Source organism: Lactuca sativa, chromosome 5, assembly GCF_002870075.4.
Source record: "Lactuca sativa cultivar Salinas chromosome 5, Lsat_Salinas_v11, whole genome shotgun sequence".
Classification (NCBI taxonomy): domain Eukaryota; kingdom Viridiplantae; phylum Streptophyta; class Magnoliopsida; order Asterales; family Asteraceae; genus Lactuca; species Lactuca sativa.
In genome coordinates, this window is record NC_056627.2 from 345994228 (window position 1) to 346000227 (window position 6000).

Genomic DNA, 6000 nt, shown 5'->3' on the forward strand with positions numbered 1-6000 from the left:
ATGATGCTCAATTTTGCATTCAAATTCTGGAACTCGTTATTCATCTCTAATAGGTCTGTTTCTGAATGGTATTTCCTCTTCAATTGTTCCAACTATTTTTCCCATGAAATGATGATGGCCTCTCCTTTGGGCCTTGTATCGGCCAATAACTTCCACTAACTCAATACATCAGTCTTTAGTTGCTTGACAACGAAGATCGTCTTCTATCTATCGCTGCAGTCGCAACTATCAAATACCATGTAAATCTAAGAGATCCAATCCATAACTTCTACTGATGGTGGGCTTCGTGAAAGATTTTGTGGCTTGGCATTTCCGTCTCCTCCATTAGGGTGGTTTCTCCTTACTACTTTGGGTTCCACACGACTAACAGTTCTACTGTAGTTTCCTTCTTTTGGCGGATCCTCTTCATGCTCACATTGTACAATAGGTGCAGTAGGTTCTCTTCCATTCTCCTAGATCAACCGCCTCATTTCCTCTCTTTGCTCAACTAACAGGTCCTTAAGCATTGCCATTGTGACAGGTTCAACTACCGGCACTGCATTAGGTGCACACTCAAGTATTCGAGGCTTAGGTCGATGACTTCTGTTATTGTTTCCTAGTCTATTACATGTCCTCACCATGATGTTCTATACACCGAAGTAGGCGTTTAGTGTACAATGACAAGAATACAGATAAGGAAGGTTTAGACGTGTAATCCTCTTTATTACTCTGAAGAGTTATATGTCACTTCTAATATCGTAATTAAACGTTTAGAAACCTGAACACATAAAATTTGCCTTATTCTAGGTCGGCAACAGACCTTAAATTCTACCTAATAATAGCATCCAAGATAATCAAATCCTAAGGTAAGCTATATCATAACTCATTTAGCATATAAAATCCAATTAGGCATCTAATCCTATAGTAAGCTAGTACCAGTGTCAATTTAGGTGTACTGCCCAAAATATAAGCGACACACATCTCACGATCTTCTCTTAGCATTCTAAGTTTAAGTCTAGAAATTCCATAAAATTCCTAGTCCACTTAAACTAATGCTCTGATACCAACTGTGACATCCCCACTTTTACGGCCAGAGAAGACCGATTTGTTTATGCTTATTAAATTATAGTATCATTTTAAAAAGACTTACTTTGCGGAATTTATCCCAAAAACATGATAATAATATTATCAAGACATTTCCAAGAAATGTATTTTATTTATAACACTCGGTATGTCATTGTCAATACAAGAAACATAAGAATAAACGAAGACTTACAGCTTCTCTTTATATTAATTGTATATATCTCTTTTGAATCTCTCGGTAGATATCTATATCATCATATATAATTACTTGTGATACAATAAACTTAGTGGATTGGGTTGGGAAACCTGGTGAGTATATAGGGTTTCCGACCCACAATAATATAATTTATCTCATTATATAATCCACACCAAACAGTTAACCCGATTACCCATTCCCATTACTCTTTCTCTTTATCTCTCTCTCTCTCTCTCTCTCTCTCTCTCTCTCTCTCGGGTTCTACCCTAAGGGTTACACATTGATAAGGTAATGAAGGAAAAATAGAGTACCCAAATGAATCCATAATCCATACTCTCGGTTTGTGTGATTTTAGTAACACCTACAGATTGCAAGCCTGCTAGTGCTCCACTCGGCTGTCTAGAATAGTCCTTGGTCGCCATATGTACTCTGTTTAATGGCTGATCTCTGTTGGGCACGGTCTCTCACCACTAATATAAATCTGGTATGGTTTCTCACCATTATCTCTTTTCTCTTTTGGTCTCTCACCGCTATGTCTAATCTTATGGTTCCTAATTGTTATGTCAATTTTCTTATCTCTTTCTATCCGTCCTACCCAATACATTATGAGTACAGTAAAATACATATATGATATTTTTTTTGAAAAATCAATTATCTCATGTAACACCGATATCAGAAACTCAGATAATAAGCACATAAAGCATTTAGGCAAATTAAATACTTGATATCTATGTGTGATTTGAAGGTAACTATGCACTCACTTGTTAAAGTGGATGACTGGAAAGTTGGACAACACTTAGCTCTTACTTTGATATGACCTAGTTTCAATTATCTCTAAGTCTTAGTTTATTACCTATTATGACTAATTAATAGTCTAGATTCTTCAACAATCCCAATGTCTATTGATTTATAGTTGATAAGGGACAACCAGGTAGGATTATATCGGAGGTAGGGTCCATTTGGTATACAAAGTATACTGTTTGCAAACCCCACTTTAAACACCTAACTAAATCCAACATAGACATCATCCTTGTAAATAGGTATAAGGACATGAAATTACTGATAAATATTATTTATAGGTTCATAATAACGACTTATGACTATAAATATATGTTACACTGAAAGAGATAGAGTGTAGCTTAACTTAGAGATATTTTCCTGACAAAAGTAAAGAAATTGCACTGGCAGAGCTTCTACTTGCTAGCTACTACTATTTCAGGGATTGAAGGCTTTGCCGAAGGCTAAAAGTAAGGGAAAACGGGATAAAATCGAAAGCAACTCAAGAGAGGAAATTTTGGGAGGTGTGGGAATGGAATGCGGCTTGGCCTCCTATTTATAGCCGTTTTTGTGGTGTACGACATGCAAAAGGGGTACATGTCGTGCGTTTGAAGGCTACGTCTCCCCCAAAAACTTTTGCCACGTGTCAGTCTCTCCGTGGTCCGCGTTTTCATATTCTAGAAGTGCACGTCACACACCCGACGTGCACTACTCGGGGCGCAAATCGCGGATTTTGTAAATTCCAAAACTTCTTCATACGGACTCATCTTTTAACATTCTTTTTTTTGCACGCGTAGCTCTCGATGAGTACTACTACTTTTCTTTAGATTCCATCACCTAATTCTGAATTTATATTTTGTCCCTATTTTTTTTTAAGATTTAATGATTTTGCAAAAATCATAACTCTCGCGTATGGACTCCGATTTTGGTGTTCATTTGACCAAAATTCAAATCTTAAAGAGTAGTATGATTGTCGTTTTGGTGACTTTACCGTAATGTTAACCATTCTCTCCGTACTTTTTAATGTCACACATTCCTTGTACGCGACTGACTTTTATATTTTATAAAAATCATATCTAATTCATACGGAGTCGGATTTCTATGAAATTTATATTTTTAGGATCGAGGAGACGTGTACTTTCTCTCTCTCTCTCTCTCTCTCTCTCTCTCTCTTTCTCTCTCTCTCTCTCTCTCTCTCTCTATATATATATATATATATATATATATATATATATATATATATATATATATATGTGTGTGTGTGTGTGTGTGTGTGTGTGTGTTTTGGCGCACTTATTTTTATGACTTACGGACGATTTGGATGACTGTTTCTATTTTTCCTTAATACAAAACTCATATTATATAGTCTACAGTGCACACGACTATAGATTATCCAAATCAAGAATTTAATTTTAATAATTATTAATTATTATGTGTAGCCTGAATTTGTGGGTGTTACATAATATTGGAAATTCTAGCAACGTGATCATAAGTATCAAAGAAGTCAATGTCTTCCTTTTACCTAAAGCCTTGGATAACAATATGGCTTTGTATTTATCTATTATGCCATCCACTTTCATTTTTCTTTTTAGGATCCATTTATGTATCTCTACTTGTTGTTTATAAATTTTAAATTTATCAAAGAATGCAACAAACATACATAACAACGTCTAGATGTATCATCAATAAAAATAATGACATACTTCTTGTTTCTTATGAAGGCGTTGCATGAAAATCACATAAATCACTATGTATGTGTTCTAACACCTTGCTTTCCCAAAAGGCACCCTTGAAAGGTTGTCTAGTGATCTTAGTTACCTTGAAAGTTTTGCACTTTTTATTATTCATGTCAAAAGTAGGAATTAAATTCATTTTAGAGATGTTTAATCTTTTTTAATGAATATGTCCTATTTCGGCATGCCAAAAATATAATTAGTTCGAGTTATTACGAGTACTAGTTGAAGCCATTCAAATCGCATTATCATAAGAAGGATAATTAAGATTAAGCCTAATCATACCATTACAAACATATACAAATCCCACAAAAGTACCATGTCTTCACAAGATATGCTTGTCACTTTCCAACACGTGTTTATACCTAGAAGTAAAGTTAACTAAAACAGATCCTAAACCCTTGATGGGTTTCGTTACAACATTTCCAATCTTCGTAACAAATTAGTCTTCAATTGGTTGACATTCTTTAAACTAACAAAAATCTTTGCAAACATAACTTGTTGCACCAGAATCAACCCACCACTCAACAACATCATCCTATACATAAAATTCCTCAAAAATCATATAAACATAATTATGCACATAATTAAATTTTCTACAAAAAATCTAAATTCTGACTTAGTTTCTTTTCTTGATCCTTAGATCCACTTGGACCAACATCTTTATTCACCTTACGAAGATGAAAATCTTCCTTGAAATAACTAGGTTTGCTACAGTTCCAACAAACCAATTTTGCTTATTTTTTGGAAGATTTATCATCTTTCCCTTTGAACTTCCTTTTGCCTTTAGACTTGTTGACATTCTTTGATCCATCACCCTCCACCATATTCATAAAAGAAGAGACAACTTGGTTCTTATCCTTATAATTATTATCATGTTCGTGAGTCCTCGAAGAATCGTCACTCCTTAAGTTATTTCCTAGTTGAAACAAAGTTAACAATTCCTTGTTATGTTTCAGAGTATGTTTAAACTCTTTATAGGAAGGGGCAATTTATCAATTATTACAGCCATAGAAATGACTTCATCCATCTTCAAATTGTGTTCAGAAAACTGTCCCAAAATCCTTAACATTTCATGAAATTGTTCCATTATAGGCCTCACATCAACCATCTTGTAACCCATGAAATTACTGACCATAATCTTCTTACTATAAGCATCTTCAACCATGTACTTATAGACCATTCCATAGTTCTTTTACAAATTTAACATTTTGATAAACATAAAAAAGAGAGTCAGACATACCATTGAGAATGTGGCCACGACAGATGTAGTCATTATTTTCCCACTTTGATCTTTTCTTTGTTGCCTCCAAAGTTTTATCTTTTGCGGATTCAGACATAAGAGTACTCATAACATACACCACATTTAGAGTGGTGAGGAGGAAATGCGTCTTCTTCTACCATCTACGAAAGTCTTGGCCATCAAAATTCACCAACTTGTCACACTTTCTTGTCATTTCCTTCACAGAATCTAAACTTTCCATTGTCACAAAATACTTCAATTTTTGTTCGAAATTTAGGGTTTAAGAGTACTTGGAAACCTGACAATCGTGAAATCACTTTCAAATTGATGTATTTTGGTGGTACTCCCAAACATTCAATTGGATAAGACTTAAAAGAGATGCAAGAACAAAGAAGAAGATTATTATGATCTTGGTGTACCGGAATTATGGCCAAAAACAGATTGTAAACTTCTATGTCTAAATACTGTCCAAACTGTCACAAGAATGTGGGATGCCATACAGGGGCTCTGCCCCTTGGACCCCACTACCAGGGGTGCTACCCCGGGACCTCCGTTCATTAAGCGGCTTCGCCTCTAAATGATAGTCTACTTTGAATCTTGAACAAACTTAAACAAGTGTGCATTCTATACCACCATTAATTATTTAATATTTATCAAGATAACGTTTGGTCAAAAAAAATTAATCCACTACACTTAAATAATACTGATGACACAAATCACCAACATAAAAGCAACGAAAACAACAAATAAGTTCATCGATTCACGATCATTAGGTTGACATTGATTAATTAGAGATATTTACAAATATGACCATATTTGGTAAGAATATATTGTAAGCATTTTTTCAGAAACCTGAACATGACAAAATTTTCGAACTCCCGTTTTCAGTCTTAGTCAAAGTTCTATTTTGTCATTGAGGGGTATGAATTTCAAAAATCTTTTATTGAAGAACAAGTTTGAAAATTAAAGAAAAAGTTTGAAGAATAAGA